General features: G+C 31.7%; 1 long non-coding RNA gene across 3 annotated transcripts in view; it reads left to right on the top strand.

Annotated features, from left to right (window-relative positions):
- Positions 1–10,984, top strand: part of LOC114929301 (uncharacterized) — a 62,583-nt gene extending 51,599 nt beyond the window's left edge. The window contains exons 2-5 of one of the 3 annotated variants that reach the window (XR_014925055.1): positions 8,760–9,650; positions 10,173–10,342; positions 10,459–10,559; positions 10,837–10,984. This is a non-coding gene — a long non-coding RNA (uncharacterized LOC114929301). Of the gene's footprint in view, positions 1–8,759; positions 9,651–10,132; positions 10,343–10,458; positions 10,560–10,836 lie in introns of all 3 variants that reach the window. The other 2 variants (XR_003819230.2, XR_003819229.2) reach the window with 2 other exon arrangements.
- The last annotated feature ends 7,372 nt before the right edge of the window (positions 10,985–18,356 follow it).

The raw sequence follows: 18,356 nt of genomic DNA, 5'->3' as shown, positions 1-18,356 counted from the left end.
TTCAAAATTACAAATAGCTTATTCTCACTTTTTAAGAGATAGTGTCTTTTATTAGACAACTTAAGCGGGCTTGACACACGAAGACAAATTTTGTATAATAAATTTCATTTACGGTAACATTCTTTTTTATACCTAAAAATCGATTAAGTTCTATAAGCGTACTTCGATAAATGACCGTTATTTATCTCAATCTTGGGGCGAGAAATTTCTATTCACCGGGAGGATGTTAATACAAAAATTCTTATGTATAGTAGATCATCGTGACGCGATGTACTTTCAGGTGACGCATTAAAAATATGGCCATTATTTTAAATTCAATGGATACAAAGGATCAGACAACCAGGATATTCATATTCTTTCATGCTGGTACTTGGGTATACGTAAATATTTTAGACGTGTATACAAGCGCGACATGTTTTGAGTGCAATCTTGACAGTGACATACAGTCTTTCCATTCATATATACATATATACACAGGCTATATCCGAAACATCATTTATTTGTTCACAAAATTTTTTTGAGCCAGCAAATTAAAAACCTATGAGAGCAAAATTTAATAAAAATAAATTGAATGTAAAGTAACATTTTATTTCTTATCCCCATTTTTAAAGCTTAATTGAGTAATATACGTAAAAAGATTTATTTCGCACTGTTACAATTGAAAATTTTGCCTTGAAGATTTGCCTTGTTTCTTTAAAATTTATTCAACGAGGAAATAAATGTAAATATATTTTTGTATGATAAATAGAATATGCAAATTGTAATTATATATATGAATATGTAAAACGGAAATGATACTCATTACTGATTCTTATCCCGCCTGCGCACCAGAGTGGCGAAATTTAGATCCTTATTACCCAGATAAATATTGTATCTTAGAGGGAATTATCGGAGAGGATTATATATGTATACTATTTCTTTAATTAATTATTAGGGGTTTCTCTGTGAAACGGACACCGCGATATAATGTAACCCCGAGGGAATAAAGAGATCGGGGAAACACTGAGTTATTGTTTTCTTTTCTCTTCTAACTGTGAAACTCAACAAACATTCTTTTCGGCTCGTCATATTTTTTTTTTTTTTACATTTGACATTTGCGTTTTCAAATCAGTAACGTTGAAAGTAGGCTTCAAAACGAAGAGTATACAATAGATGTTAATATGTACATATTTCTGACGAGTAACTTTTGATATAATAATCTCAGGCAATTTTCTGAATATATACGGCGAGTTTTTTTTTAAATAAACATTTTTCTCCACTTCTTTCATTTTTTCTTCCCTTGTATTACAAACAATTTTCTTGACTGAAAGGCGCGATGCGAGAGCAGAAAAATATTCCGTGTACGTTATTATGCGACAGGTACGAATGGCGGTGACGTACGGGCGCAACGATAAATTGTTGATGCAAGTGTCTCATTTACATACATCTTACATATACCTATATGCACTTTCGCGTGGAAATTCAACCGCCGAAATACCGGACGCGTTCCGCGTTACCGGCAGAATGAGAAACTGTACACGCGGCGGCCCTTCGCATAAGCCGAAGCGCAAATAATGGGCCGCGAACGAGGGAGAAACGACGGACGGGCCCGAGTGAATTATTTCGCGAGAGTAATTACCGTGGCGAATAAATCATTTATCACGCTTTTGTTACGCGTCTGAATTCGGGGCGAGGACTTGTCAACGAAACGAAATTAACCTAGGCTTTGGCGTTCGATCATATAATATAGAGAATAATTTTCCCATAATTTGACAAGATAAAATGTTTACATCTCTTGATAATGTTGCCGTTACGTTATGTGGTTCATTTTTAGAAAGAGAATATTTTCAAGCAAGTCATAGGGATTTGTAGATTTTTGCATGTTGAAACTCGCGGAAAATACAATAATTAAATAGGAAATACTTTAAATAGAGAAATCTTTAAATTTACTGATTCTAAGAGAAGATAAAATCTGTTATATTTAACAAATTTAATATTGATTATTTAATATTGTGTAATTAAAATGACACAATAGCTCGTCTGAAAACAACACAATATATCTTATACGTGTATATAGTTAAAGTTAATAAATGCATTTTCCTGTCGTATCTAATATTAAAATAAATTAAAATGTTATTTTGTATAGATTAAAATTAAAATTATTATTCTTTTACATATTTATTATTTATTATTTATTTTCAATAAAAAAAAAAAAATAAGAAAAAGAAATAAAGAAATAAAGCGCGCGTAAATTCAAGAAGCATATGTAAAACATATTTCTGAAATTATATATATTTTTCAATACATTCAACAACTTTCAAATTACGTACTTGATTTCTCAATCTCGCGCATGAACTGTCACATACCGATTCCGTCCAATGGCTCATTTGACGCATGCTCGAAATAGCTCGAAACTGGCCGCGCCGCTCATTAATATCGGCGCGGATTTAATTGCCGCGCTGTCAAATCCGAAAAGGGCGTCTAATGCGGAGGGTCAACTGCAAGTTGGCAAAATGAGATTTGGCGACGCGTATCTACACACTGTGTTCGTGACAGGAAGAGATGGCAAAGCGGACTTTCCCGTCTGATCCTCCCGGCTTTGCAGCGGTTATAGAGCAAAGTTAAGCTCGTTAGTATTAACTTTGCATTTTCTTTCATGCCATTCCGATAACATCGGTCGCTTTGTCGCGCACATCGGCGGCTCGGCCACGTGTACACACATCTTACACGTATGTGTATGTAAGCGCATAAAGAAAAGCATGCAAAACGGTAAAAGCGCAAGCATCTCCCGCGGAGGCAGCATGATACGGTAGCGGTTTGTGAAGGATAAAATTGATAGAGGACACACATAGGCGCGCGCGCGCGAGTAACCCCGAGGCGAACGTTTTAAATGTACGTTGCATGCGATGATTTAGAACTTTGACCTCGCCAGGCTGCTGCTACATGGCTGTAACGTTTTTTGTCCGTGTTACACGGAAAGAGAACTGTAATTTTCATCAGTCCGGTGTCAAATCCCATTCGGTTCGAATAAATGGGGTCGGATATGGATCAATTTGTTTGAAATTCCGTTTTCATCATGTAACAAGATCGTCCGTCTTTTTTTTTTTTTTTTTTTTTTTTTTTTACAAAGGATTATATATACTTCGATAAAATCAAAACGTTACAGAGAGAAAAGTGGATTGTGTCACTCAGGTAATAGTTACAATTCGTCGATATATGTTTCGCAAGTATTATATAAATTTTTATTTTCTGTGATTCTTCTGATTTAACAGATAATTTATCTTTGGTTAAAATATAAAAAATAAAATGTAATTATATATATAATTCATATACCTATATATATATATATATGTATATTATAATTAAAAAGCAATATGTGTACCGCATTGCTAAAAGTAATGAGAGAAGTTGTATGTGTTCTCAATCATCTAAAAAATTTGTTCTGCAGATCATTGCAGATATAGAATGTGTACAACAAGCTGGAATTAAATGCATGATACAGTTTACCAATTTTTCATTCAACAATTTATTCGATTTGTTGGATATGAAATAAAAAGAAAGTCTAGTATATCGAATCGCATGTTGCAAACTAGTGCGATATTTTATTTTCACGAGCGTCTATAAAACACATAGCCCCGAAATTGGATACATACAGCAAGTTATATACAATTTTAAAATTAGTGTTTCTACGTTTCTACGCCATGTTAAAAATATGAAGAAAGTCTCTGCAAATATCATATCTCTTTTCTCATGGCTTATCATTTTTTACGAATTTAAAAATTTAATTATAAAATTCATTTAAATTTAATTTTATTATAAAATATTTCAAGTGTTCTATTTCTGTACAGATTTATGAGAATAAGAATTAATCGAAAATACATGATCTGTCTTTTTGAATTATCATTTTTGATGTATATTTGTCTCCTTTCTTAAATCTGAAACTTTAAACCAACTTTTCTCATTATACTGTATCAAAAGTTTTGATTCAGTGTAAGATATATATATGTGTGCACGATATTATAGAATATACATGCATATAAAATGTTTTGGCAAGATGTGCCCGAGCTATTTCGCATAAGCTCAAAAAATCCGGCTGAGGCACAAATAAAAGTATCTGTATAGCACAGCTCAATGCTTAGGCAATCGGATTCGGATCGTGGACGCGCATGAAAATTCTTCCAGTTTCCGCTTACACGTTGGAGAAGCCGCGGAAATAGATTAAATCCATATACAGTGCCTGCACTTCCTGCGAAGTAATTCGAGAGGCGTATTCGAAAGTTCATGCGTATAAAAGTTCCCGAGCGACTTGCCAGTACGCTTAAACTTTTCACCGCATAATATCTCTTTTTAAGAGATTTGAGAAAACTATATTTGTGTGTATGCGTGTGAATCAAGAAAATGGAAAATATCAAAAAATCATTTTTCATCAAAGAAAACGCGAACAGTTAAAATAACTTACATTTGTAGCAATTGTGCTGATTATTTTTTAAATTTTGAATAACATTTTTTTCCAAAAATCATGATTATTCCTCTCAATTTGTTTAACTTAATAAGCCATTTTTATTTTTTAAGACCTGATTGCATCAACGTCATTTTGGTTTTAAGGAAGACTTAAATATGCGTTTGTCTTCATTTATTAATAAAAAAGATAAAGAGACACATATATTTAAGTTCCGCTTAAAGCCAAAATAACGTTGGTGCAATAGGATCTTTAGTGTTCTTCTTAACAAATTTGAGATTCAATTTATAAGGAAAGAATATTTTAATGTAATTTAATATGCTACAGCTATGATACATAAAGTATTGGAAAAGTTTTCTCCTATTTAAAATTAATATATAATATATTATAATTTCTTACTCTTGAAAAAACTTTTTGTGATTAAATTAAGTCATTAAGGATCACAAATCGGTTTGTGATGTCTAAATCATATCAAGCATAAAAAATTATAAGAAACGAGTTTATATCTTTCTCCTCGATTTTCTGATTGAGATGCGTAACTAATCGGCTATTTTTCCATGAGAAACCAGTTCGCGATCTTGAAGAAAGCAGGTATATTTATTTATCGAAATATACTTTCGATCCTCTCGGCGATATACATTGAAGAAGTCATTTCCGGCAAAAAGCTGAACGACACAGAGCTGACGTCGTTTTTGCACTGTCAAACACTTCAATGACACTATTCGCTTTGCTTTTTGAAGAATCGATGCAACGATATACGAGACTGCGCGCGTGGCGCGTCACTGCCAGATGATTCGCGCTAAACTTTTTTACGGTCGACGCTGTCAACATGATTAGCTGATAACACGCGCGAGTGCCGGGAGGAACGGCGGTAAAAAAAGTTCTCAATTTTCCGACGCGACGTTTTCACGGGTCATCCCCCGATGTGGTTCGAAAACCCCTGGACGGAAGGGGAAAACTCGCGTCGCTCGCTCGTGGAGTATTTTAAAGTGGATCCGGTAGAATGTGTTTCGCGTCCGCCTGGCAAACGGCAGGTTTTACAACTGTTTCCAGCATCGAGGACGCGATGAGGGGAAAGAACCGTGATAACAGGGAGAAAACGTCGGGTTGTGTTCCCGCTGTTGTCGCGCGTGGTTTTACGAGCGCTATGTGACCGGCGTATCTCGAAATCGTTTGCGAATGAATCGGTTTTTACGAATTCGTTCAATCTATAGACTGATAGAACTTATCCGCGCACGCAACGACTCTGAGCAGTGTTGCGCTCCGAGGAAACATGAAACGATTATACGAAATGCATGAAACGTTTCTGCGTTAATCCTTTTTCCCGTATATCTCTATTTATTTGAGAAGAAAAAATTGAATTCCGTAAGCTGCTTTTGGAAAAACGTTCGCGAATTTTTTCAGACATGGATCGCAATAAATAGTGATATCACAATTGTCACAATAATGATAATAAATGATAATGAAATAAATTATGACAAAATGTTTGAAAGATTTTATTTTTGTACTCATATAATGTAATATATTAATTAAATAATTTTTTAAATTAATAATATTTTAGAATTTAACAATTTATTTTTGTAATTTATATTTTGAATATTTTTCGCTCGGCCTGTGTTTCTTTGTAGAAAATTTTTTTCAAGAAATTAAGATTAAATAATTAATGTCCTTGTTAAATGCACAAATTGAATCACTATTCATTATTAATATGCATTCATTATTAATGTCTATCATTCGTAGTCAGTGACGAAATATATTCCGGTATCGCTGTATCTATTAAATTCAACACGATATGTGACGAGCGCGACCCAATCGATTATACTGCCGTTTGGTAAGTCATTATCTCTACACAAACAAGGAGCTTCACGTCAACTCTGTGAACTCAAAGACATCGAGATCGATCAATGGCGTGCGCGGAGGCGATGTCGGGAGTAATATCGAGTTGTTTGTTGTCGGTCAACATCAATTAAGCTGTCGACCGTCGTGCTTTAATCTCCGCGGCTCACGGACGACGATGGTGAAGTGATCGACCTCTCGCGATCTAACGATTCTCTATCGACAGATAAGTGACACGGCTCTTCGAAATTATTGCGAGAGTAATAATACAATCGTTCCCTATCAGGGGTACGAACCTCTCGCTTCTCTTCTTATTATGCATGATTTCCGCGACATTGAAAGCGCTTCTTTTCCGAATCCCTGCGAGTTTTAGTTAAGATCGAGCCTTTTAAGTTATCGCTCGTTTACATTCACATTTTTCATCGAGAAAGAGAGAGAGAGAGAGAAAAATTGTCTCTCATCGAATTTTACGTTTTTCTTTGATAATAAAATTCCATCCATCGTCGAATTTCGATCAATTCAACCGTTCGGATTACGAGCTTATGAGGGAAGCAGCCCTCTTGCTTCACCAGCCAACGCAATTGCCAATCGGGCTGAGCCGCGGCTTAAGTCGAAGATTACCATGATGTGCCATATGCGTGCCTGGTTAACCATTGCGCTCTAATGCTCTTCTCATCAACCTAGCACCATTCATAACCAATTGCTTCCTTTACGCAATCCCTTACACGACAGAAGTTGTTATGCGGTAAATGTCATTTTATCGCCTCTCATATGTTTCAATATTTTAACATATTCTTAATTACCAACACTCATTTAATTGGGAAGACATAAAAATTTTAGATTCCGAATCTAATTTCCAGAAGAGAAATGTTTCTGAAATGATCCATATAAAGGAACAAAAAAACGGTCTAAACCTAAAAAAAGATACCGATATGCTTGACGAGTCATATTTTGACATTCTAGAAGAATTATCTAATAAATAAATAATAATAATAATAGGAGTCACAGTTTGAACTCGACACATCATACTGTGACTTTGTATAGTGAACACATCAACTTGGCGGAATCTTGACTACTCATCAATTTAAGTAAGCAATTCTAATCACAATTAAGATCTTTCACATAAAAAATAACTTATTAATATAAATTAATATACCGAAAAAATAAAAATATACTTAGACAATCACGGTGAAATATACTGCAATGACGAACTTACTCGGAAATATCCTTGATGATGGGGACTAACTTTTTAATGCTGGATAACATCTAATTGTTTTCAATTCTCATATCAAGCGGTTCTGACGATAATTTTAACTAATAATGTTCAAAAGAATTGATGACGTGGAATGGACCGTCAACCTGTTCTACTAACAACAGGGAACTCGTTTACACGTTTTTTGACATAATCAAAAAGTTTACCATCTTAACTAAAAAATGGTTAGCCGATTAGAAAAAATATCTAATTTAATAAATGTTATAAGCGTAACCCAATTTAAATTCATCGACTTATTAAACCAAAATGTTCATTAAAAAATAGACTCTAATGCGTAATATGTCATAATTTTTCTTAAAAGAATTTTTATTGTTTTTATATTTACTGAAGAAGGCTGAGGTAACAGCCGAAACATTTTATTAATTTTATTATCATTGTATCTACTAAGAAATAAATCAATTATGTGTTGACATTACATCTCTCACTAATTTAATATGCTCGTTATAGTTGGCCCTGTCTTTCTAAATCTTAATTTTATAATATCACACGAGCCTTGTCTTTAAATATCTAATTGTTTTCCTTATTAAATTTCAATATTTTCTCATTCGATATTTTTTTTATCAGCGAAAATGCAATGTAAAATTTTGTAAACGTTAATTTGCGAAATTGACAGAATGAATTACTTGTATATTCAGAAATTTAGAACAAAGATTTTGTTTTGTCCAATATAAAAAAGGATTTAAAGAATTGAAGAATATGTCAGGAATCATAAATTAAAATACGCGGCACATAACATTATAAATATTTATTTTTCTTTTGAAATCTATCGCAAATTGTATAGATCGTCTAAAGCAGACTCTTATAGTTTTAATATAATTTGTAAAAGCTCTTTAATAAATTAATCAACAATTAAAAGGCAATAAGAGCTAATTAAATTCTATCAATTAGTAATTTATTTGTGAAAGGATGTATAACATATTAAATAACAGACAAAAATAAATTCGTTCGAACGTTTCGGTTGTCTTTTCCAACCTTCTTCAGCAGATATACAATTAAAATTAAAGGTTAATAAAATTTTACAATAAATTACTCATAGTTTTAACTATATGACGATTGCAATTAATCTAGAATTGCATTTTGAAAATAATAAAATGAAAAGAGAGATAAAACGGAAAACGCTCGGCAAAATAATCCATAATAGTCGGGCAATCTTTTCGTAATTTTGTCACAACTCTTGGGCGCTTATCCCTAATCTTCATTAATTCTTTGCAGCGTCGTTTCTAAGAAACAAATGGTGAAACTTGGACAGCCCGTGTCTCCGTTCTCGCCAGGGTAACTTGGCGCGTCGCGTCGGTGAAAAGGCGCGCGTGAGAGAGCCGAAGAAAGCTCTCTTCTTCTCTCGAGAAGCTATGCAAATTTCATTTCAAGAGCGCCGTCTTAACGGCCGAAGCCTTAAAGGGGACTTGCCCCGTTCGCTCTAATCGCGGCCGTGTCCTTAATTGGCGGAGCGTACACAACGCAAGTGAGTAAAAACCCGGTTGTTTGCGAAACTCCGAGATGCACGTTAAGCGCCGTATAATTCGCTCCTTAATGCCCGATTATCATGCATTATCCTGGTGCACGTGCGGATGCACGACGCACGCGCAAAGCTGAATGAAATTATTATCGGGATATCTACCAGTTTTGTAGCCTGTTCCGGCGGATGACTCGGGGTTGCGTTATCGGTTTATTCTCTCATAAGTAACGCCGCTATTATGCCAGCTCGTTTGTATATCGAGAAGATTCGATTAAAGTTTGCGTAATCGTGGCGTCAGTTTATCAAAGGTATAGCTACTAGGATTATAGGAGACAAGACGAAAATTAACGTTATGATGTACTCGATTGATATAATTAATAATTTGTAATGCGAAAAATAATATCGCGATTGTTAACAAGTAACTTGTTAAACGGTGATGAGTTGGAACGGAACTTGCAATTTCGTATTATCGCGGAACACGTCTCGCGCCGCAACCTCGTTAACTATCCCGAGACCACGAAATTCGATTAACGTATTCGTTCGTAATGTATCCGCTTCGGTGTAAATCCAAAGCCCGTTTACAACTACTGACAACTTCGATGTAGATAGCGATACAAGGAGCTAACTCGCTACATGATATACTTCGGGTATGTATGCGTGTGAATATATATCTGAGAAAAAATGATATTATATGGTCAGACGCGTAAATATACATGGTTATGAAAAGATTTGACGACACATGTAATTTTACAAAATGGTAGTAATTTAATCAACCAACTCTGGCAAATTAAGTGATCTTTATTCAATATTCACGACGTTTCGGCCATGGGTTTCGGCCCTTATCAAGTGCTATAATATATAATAATGACAATTATTAGAAAATTAAAAAAATAAAAAGTAATGAATATTGAATAAAGATCACTTAATTTGTCCAGAGTTGGTTGATTAAATTACTACCATTTTTTAATTATCATCTGGTGACTTCACAGTTTTTTACAACATGTAATTTTATATAATTATATAAATAATTTAAATATAAAACAATTTTGTTAAATAAATTTAAATTTAATATTATCTATATTTTAAGCTTATTTCTAGTTTTATTAATATTCTAACTTGGTTCCTTTAGAATTATTATGGAGTATTAAGAACTGATGTTTCTCTAATAGTCCTAACAACTCTACTTGGCTGATTAAGCCGCAGGGGAATCCGCAATTATACGAGATTTGGGGTGCGTACCTTACTCGTGTATTCTATTCGCGTGCTTTACACGTATGCTTTATTCGCGTGCTCTACTCGTTTACCCTAATTAAATACATCGACATTTCTGCAATTGCACGTAAGTAAAACATAAAATACGCGAAATATTTCCGTACGCTTTCAAAGTTACTTTATACGTACCTTTTGCTACATATTTTGATCGTCTATTTTATGTGTCCTTGTCTCATTTTTAAGACCAATTGGACCTATCTTCTGGCCACACTTTGGCTCCAGCCAAAGATTAGAAAATGAGATGAACACTAATCGAATACATCGACATTCCTGCTATATTGCACGTAAGTAAAACATAAAATACGCAAAATATTTCCGTACTTTCAAAGATACTTTATGTATCTCGCTTGTTACACATTTTGACCGCTTTTATGTGTCCTTGTGTCATTTTTAAGGCCAATTGGACTTACCTTCTGGCCACACTTTGACTCCAGCCAAATATTAAAAAAGGAGATGAACCCTCCTTCTATTGCGAATACTTATTATTGTCAACGAATAAACGCATTTTGCGTATGCTCATTTACGTTGAAAATTTATTAAATACGTGCATTTTTTTTTTAGATTAAAGAAGAGAAATTTCTTTTATTGTGTCGGCTAATTATCGTCGCCGGCAGAGGAGCGTAAATATTTTACATTGACGATCGTGCGATTTTACGATCGTTTCTTGAACGTTGATTTTAATATATATTTAATTTAACTAACAATAAGATAAAGCCATGTTTTCAATGAAAATGATGAATTGAAACTTTTGTAGTAATATGTAATTTATTTATAAAAATATAATTTATAATAAAATAAAATTAATAAAACATTTATGTTATTTAATACACATTATGGAAAATTTAATTCATTGATGATTTGGCTTTAAATTAATTAAAGCAAAGTTTAAGAACAACTTTTACTAAACAAGTTCTAAAACATAGATGGATAAGCTATAACAAATAAAAATAAGCTCGACACAATATAAATTATAATCATTACATGTAATTATTAAAATTAATGTTCTTTGTTAAATGATAAAATTAAAATTTTTATTAAAAACTTATGCAAATTAATTTAAAAAACTGCTCTTTCTATAAGTATCCTTCCTTAATTTTTTTATTAACTTGAATTAGATGCATTTTTAAGAAATTTATTAAAAGTTATTCAATCTAATAAATAAAATATAGATAAAAAAATCTCACAAATATGTGATTTTTAGTACGATCTCTAACTCATATTTCTTTTAAAATATTTTTTAAATTTATGTCTCTTTTCCTTGCATTCTTAATCTTGCTAAAAATTTATGTTGAATTTTATGTGATCCTGGAACTTGTGGTATGGATATGATCCTGTCGTTTTTCGACAGAACGATGAGTCACGCGATCATCCAATATGAGTTTGTATAAGTGATTTTTTGGTTTTATTACGTGTATTTTAAAAAGGATAGTGAGGTCGGGTTGCAAGATCTGTCTTATTCATATAGTCGCGGTGACAGCCTTTATTTCTGCAATGATCGATTTTCCATCAAAAGGTGTTAAGACGCGACTGTAATGCCAGGAACGACGTTATAGAATGGTTGGCACGCATAATATTTCTAATAAGACAGAAATAACATGGAGAATTATTGACATATCTCTATCGAATTTTCCTGCAACCGCCAACTTTTTTCGAAACTTAAAATCACATTTTTGCAGCATAAATTTCAGAACAAGTTTATTTATAAAATTGTTTATAATATCAAATTATTTAATATAAACTAAAGAATTTTTCTTCTTTAAGCATATTGAGCTATTATTAAACATTATTCTTACTTTAAAACATTCTAATTGTAAGTATACATTTTAGATATTGTTTTTTATGTACTTTCTTTGTTGTCGGCAAAATAAATTTTTTAAGAGAACTTATAAAATTATTTATTCTAACAAGGCACAATTTTGTCGAATTTTCTTATGTCGAATTTAAAATGCAATTACTAATAAAAATATGTTATTTGGTATAAAAGATGTAATGATTATTTATTCAATAATTACAATTATCGCCTAAAAAGATATAAGCCTTTTTTATGAACTTATAATTACAAAAAAATCTCAGTCATTAAACAGCCTATACATAAATGCATATATAAATGCATCTTCTTTCATCTAGAATAAAATCTTGTAATTAGAAGAATATTCTTCGGACATATACGTAGAGTGTTTATACCTTTTTTCATATCTTTTGCATCTTTGCTTATATAAGAAAAAGAATAAAGTGATATAAACTGTGCATATTCATTAGTTCTTTTCTACATATGAATCCTGCAGAGTCACATTTCTCCCAACAATGCAAGATTTGTCGGATACAATTTATTGTAAAAATCAACACATAGTTTTTTAAAATATTATTAAAATTAATTGGATATAAATTAATTTAATAAATTAATCAACTGTTAAAATCCGATAGATATTGCATCCCTGCAAAAAATGTATAATTTTGCAGGATTTATATATAGAAAGACTAACAAATGTGTACAGTTTCAATGATTTCATTTTTTGCTTATAAACAAAAGTACGAACTTTACAAATGCCTCTTGTTTATATCTTTCTCATTTCGTGTAATTTAATCAAATATTAATACGTGCATGAAGTAAAATATTATTTGATAATAAAATATTAAAAATTCAATGCATAAATAAAAAAAATATTGCAATATATACATACAAATATATATAAAAATACCTGCGTTTCCATTAGACTCGCTCGTCGCCATGCATGTATCTACCACGTTGCACATCTCGCACAAGACTGATCCACACCGACCGCAATACTCTATACGCATGCGGTGTCGCCAACTTATATCCAAACCTAACTTCAAAGTTAAGAATGAAGCTGAACCCAGCCGAGACCGAGATGCGACATGATCAATCTCGCGCGAGACGTGCAGTGTGGTAGACGTATGAAAATATGTGAGCCTAATGGAAGCACAGGTACTTTGATCGAAAGATTCTTGTAGAAAAATCTATTTTATTTGTTTGCATTTTTATTAAATATTTGAATATTGAATTTAGATGTTGAATTTTTATGCATTGCAATTTTAAAAATTTTATTATATTCGATTAGATTAAACGAAAACATATTAATCATGTGAATTAAGTTGTATATTATTAAAATAATTATTATCAGAAGAAAATTCTTTCTAAAAAGAATTATATATCTTATTTATTTCTTATAAGAATTTTTTACGCATTCTTGAATATCAGTTTCAATTTGTCTTACATATGAGCTTTTGTACAATATTATACATTAGTATAATCTCCATTTTACCCATTATTATTAAAACAGTTAGGATGAATATCGCGTGCAACGTATCAGAATTTTTCATTTCGGAGCATTCTTGCGAATACTCTTTTGCTCGATTCTCTCAGAAATTCCGCTACGTAAGCGAAAGCTTTGCCACGGACGTAGATACCGAAATTCCTCTTGATGCGAGGGTCGAAAAATCTCTTATCAGCTGTTTAACCAAAAAATATTAAAAAAGAAAGATTGCATTTTCCCCATACGCAAACGTCATGTCCATTCTTGAATGTCAATACAATAAAATTAGAAACTTTCTTAAATTTAGATTTGTAACAGAATATTATTGATAATTAAAATAGATAATACAAGTTTCAATATTCAAAAACCTTTTCAAATTTTCTTAAGCATTGACACGTTTACTGCTTATACATAAAAAAGTGAACATTATTCACGTCAAAACGAAAAATAAGTGAAAAATATTAATGATATATAATAATAAAATAATAAAAATTGTAATTTATGAATTTTTATAAATATCTGTATCATAATATGTATATCTTTTATAAAAGATTAAATAATTTTTTTTTAAGATTAAATAATTTCTTGTATCTGTGTGAAAATTTATATGAAGTAAAAATAGAAAAAAAATTAATATCAATGTAAAAATATTTAATTCATTTATTTTATCTCTGATATATGTTTTATATATAATACATTATGACTTTTAATGCTTTATCAATGATGCTTAGACAAATTCGACCGGCACTCTTATTAGCAGTGCAATCAGAGAAACATTAAATGTTTTTCTCGTCCGCGTTTTCAAAGAACTGCACGACTATCTCGCTTTTTACGAAAGAAATTAAATCTCCCTCTAGATCTGTTTCCTTCTCCAACCCTTCCTTTCTTTCTCTTTTCTTTCTCTCTTTTCTTTTCTTTCAAGCATAGTCTCTATCAGATTCGATCTGTCATATCATATCAAGTTTTTATGAGCAATTATTTCACATCTCACGAACGTGCGCGCTTTATAAGCGCTCACGCGATTAATTGGTAATTATACACCGTACAACTCGTGCCAAAGGCTCTGCTGGTCGCGTAAAAATTGTACTTCTTTATATTTGCGCTGCTGTCTTTCATAAAGTATTCGTTCACGCTGAAGACTTTCTGACGGGTCGGGAAATTGCTTCTTGATCTCGCCAGCCGGCTTTGCGGCATCTCAAAGTGCGTTGGCTGTATTTATCTATTTATTTACCTTTCGCATATTACTGCGTTAAATTTCTCTAATAAGATCAGACAGCGAGCCGCTGCTACAAGTCGAGGATCCTGTTAAGAGAGTTGCACCTTCTTGTCTTTTGAATCTTTCAATTAGATTAAAAAACATTAATTTCTACTTAAATTCAACTTTTCGAGATAGAGCAATATTCTAATAACCCAACCTTTTGAAATAAAATAAATAATAAAATCTATAACAAAATTATTAAATATTGTTAAAGAAACTTGCTGATAAAAAAAGTATGAGATTAATGCGACTAGTGAAATAATTAATTGTTATACCATCAATTTATATAATAATAATCGATGCTAGTGTGATTTAAGATTCTATTAATTTAAACAATATTAATTATTTTATTACAATATAATTATAATTTCATGCAATTCGCAGAGAAATCAGATTAAATCAATTCTCTTATATTTTTAAAATCAGTTTGCTGCTGGAAAATGTATTTTCTGTAACAATATTTATATTTGCTGTCCGTTATACATATATGTATTTTACGTCAAGATCATATATATCGATATCACATTTGAATATTAAATTATAACACGTCATTTGGAGGTTAAGTAAATTGTCTCTGTGTTTAGCTAATTTATTACTGATAATGTGATTAAACAATAACATTTAGGTCATTTGCGTTAAATTCTAGTAAAGGCTTTCAGTTCTATGCGCTTCTAATTTGCGTTATATATTTGCAGCCATAGATAATGGCACATGGGATGTCGAAGCACCTGAAAACGATCAATTTAGAGTCCTATTTGTACGTTTAATTAAGTTCATTGCAACACTAATGAGCAGTAATGTTCGTATAATTGAAAATGAAGTCGATCCGCATTTGTCGTATTTAGTACTTTCATCTCTGTTGCGATATTTTCTGCTCTGCTTTATATGGCAGATGTATTTTCAGGATATATATAATTTTATTCACTTTATTATTTATTTTATTATGTTTGAACATTTAAAGATACTATACGTATATAAAAATATGTAGTTATATAAAAATAAATTTAGTTGAATTATTTTATAGAATATATATCTATATATATTATATTAATTATATTAAAATATATTTATATTATATATTTTTTCGCATTAATCACGTATAATGTGTTTTTCTTACATAAGATACATCATTATTATACTAATAAAAAATTTAAATTCGAAGAAAAGGAGTAAATATACAATGAAAATAATATTTAGAAAATGTTATACTATCTAATAAAATACTCCTTCAGAAAAGTTAGTCGTTGATGCATCTACCTTTCTATTTCTGATTCAATATCATTATATATCGCTGCACCATCGCTTGTCGAGCGGAAATGAAATTGAAGGAAATGGACGAGAATAAGATCATTTTGGTTGGACGAATTACTTAAGAGTGAAATGGCACGGACGCATCGCTTGAGGAGAGATGCATCGAAGTCGCCGGAAAGGCAGTTGCGAAACAGCAAGCTGGAAGGAAAAACCTGAGCAATCGGGTCAACGGAGAGGTGTCCTCGAAAGGAGAACGCCAAAAGGAAAGAATGGCAATGGGGAAGGGCGAAAGGAAGAACGATTGAGTTTAAATCGATCGGAAAGATTAGAGATGACGAGACGAGGCAGAAAGGACCCAAAGTCGAATAGAGGGTTTACGCGGCGAGAAAGAAAAAATCAATTTTGAATTAAAGTACCCGCGCGATAGAAATTTGTCTCCTCTTTTGCCTCCGTTTAACTTTTCGTTAACCTTCTCTCTCTCTCTCTCTCATTTTACGGAAAATGTCATTGAATGCATTTTCGCAAGTGCTTTCTGTATAGTACAAACGCCAAAGGACCAAACGAAGAAGAATGCTCTAAGTTTCAATGGCGGAAACATTGATGGCTTCCGAGTAATAAGCTATCCAGGACGAAGAATTCTCTCTCGTGAGTTAAGCTTCAATGATGTAAATGAAAAACAGATTCTTACTTCTCTAATTTAAAGTTAATTTTATTTTAAGAATTTTCATTTATGTGATTTAAAATTTAAAAATATTTCAAATAAATGTTGCGAGAAAGAATAATCTTTGGCTAAATCGAAACGAAAAATTAATAAAACTGTACATTTTTTAATTGTCAACTCACTCGATTCCTTACAATATTTGACAGACAAATATTTCTTTATTACATTGTTGCTTTTGTAAATGAAATAGTTGGATGATTTTGATTGAAAAAAATAAAAATCTTAAACTTAGCTTGGAAAGATTTTTTAAAATGTTCCTTTTACTTAAAACACATCACTAGAAATACATCACTAGAAACTATAACATTTGAGCAATATAAATGATACTCCGTAGAAGGCAAAGTAGATACGTGGCACGTTCAACCAGAAGCAAACCCTGGAGATTCTAGTGCCAGAAGTGCATACGTTGTGCGCATATGGCAATAGAGAAAAAAAATCTTTTTATAGGATGCACAGTGTACACACGTGACTGGAGTGCTTGGAATATATTTGAATAGAGCCGAGACTCTGCCAAACGCGATAACGCGCGAGGCGAAAAGAGGAAAACTCAGTTTATTTTAGTGTTTATTTCAGTGCCACGTTATTTTTTTCGCGAATATATCGCCGATGGTGTAACTCGCAAGTTCCGGTGCGCGTGCACAAAATAAAAAAAAATTACATGTTGCAAAAATTGCAAGAGTTGCTCTCGCGTTATAGTTATAGTTTAGATTATGAAAAGAAAATAATGCGCAATATATCGTAAAACTCAATGTTAGCGATTAATTAGAATTAGAATTTCATTAGAACTTGCATATGTGTAGAAACAATTGATGGAACGTCTATACATTTTTTAAATAGATTTTAATAATGTAAAAAAATAAAAGAATAATAAGAATAATAAATAATATTAATTTTATAAATGATATATATATAGTTGCGGAATTAAAATAATTGAAGAATATAAAACAATTCTGAGAAATACTATTTTCAATGCTTATTCGCATTGAAAGCAAGTCAGCTTGCACTTTATATACTAAATATATTTCATTTTTTTTTCTTTATATTCTTAATACATAACATTTTTGAACAATTTTTGCGAAAAGTGTAAATAGATGAAACAAACTGATTGTGAAACAATTAAAATAAAGCTGAAACATCGCGGGATATCATCAGTTATTAAACTAGCCAAACTGTACAGAATATTTTCATAAAATTTGTAGTAATGCATCAAGTATATAACAAAATAGATGTCATTTCAGCTATTTTATAATACCATTTCAATTTGAAATATTTTGTCGACATGTATGACTAAAATTTATTGAGAATATCGAGATCAATAAAGTTATTTGAACGAATGTAAATGGATATTTTGCTTTACAGGCCATGGACACATATAATTTCATGCTTTTTCCAACTTAAAAGAAAAATTAAATGCATTGAAAAGATATTAGATTTTTTCATTTTGCCACATTGGTTGGTATTCATTTAAAACTGCAACAATGTTCGTAAAAGCGTATTTGATGCAGTATATATTGAAACAACTCAAATTAAATGGCAAATTAAACTCTGTCTCTATCTTTAGTTTATTTTATCCAAG

This window comes from Nylanderia fulva, unplaced genomic scaffold (assembly GCF_048542155.1).
Source record: "Nylanderia fulva isolate GAGA-0341 unplaced genomic scaffold, ASM4854215v1 Scaffold3, whole genome shotgun sequence".
Classification (NCBI taxonomy): Eukaryota; Metazoa; Arthropoda; class Insecta; order Hymenoptera; family Formicidae; genus Nylanderia; species Nylanderia fulva.
Note: the sequence above shows the minus strand (reverse complement) of the source record. Positions and strands in the feature narration are given on the sequence as shown.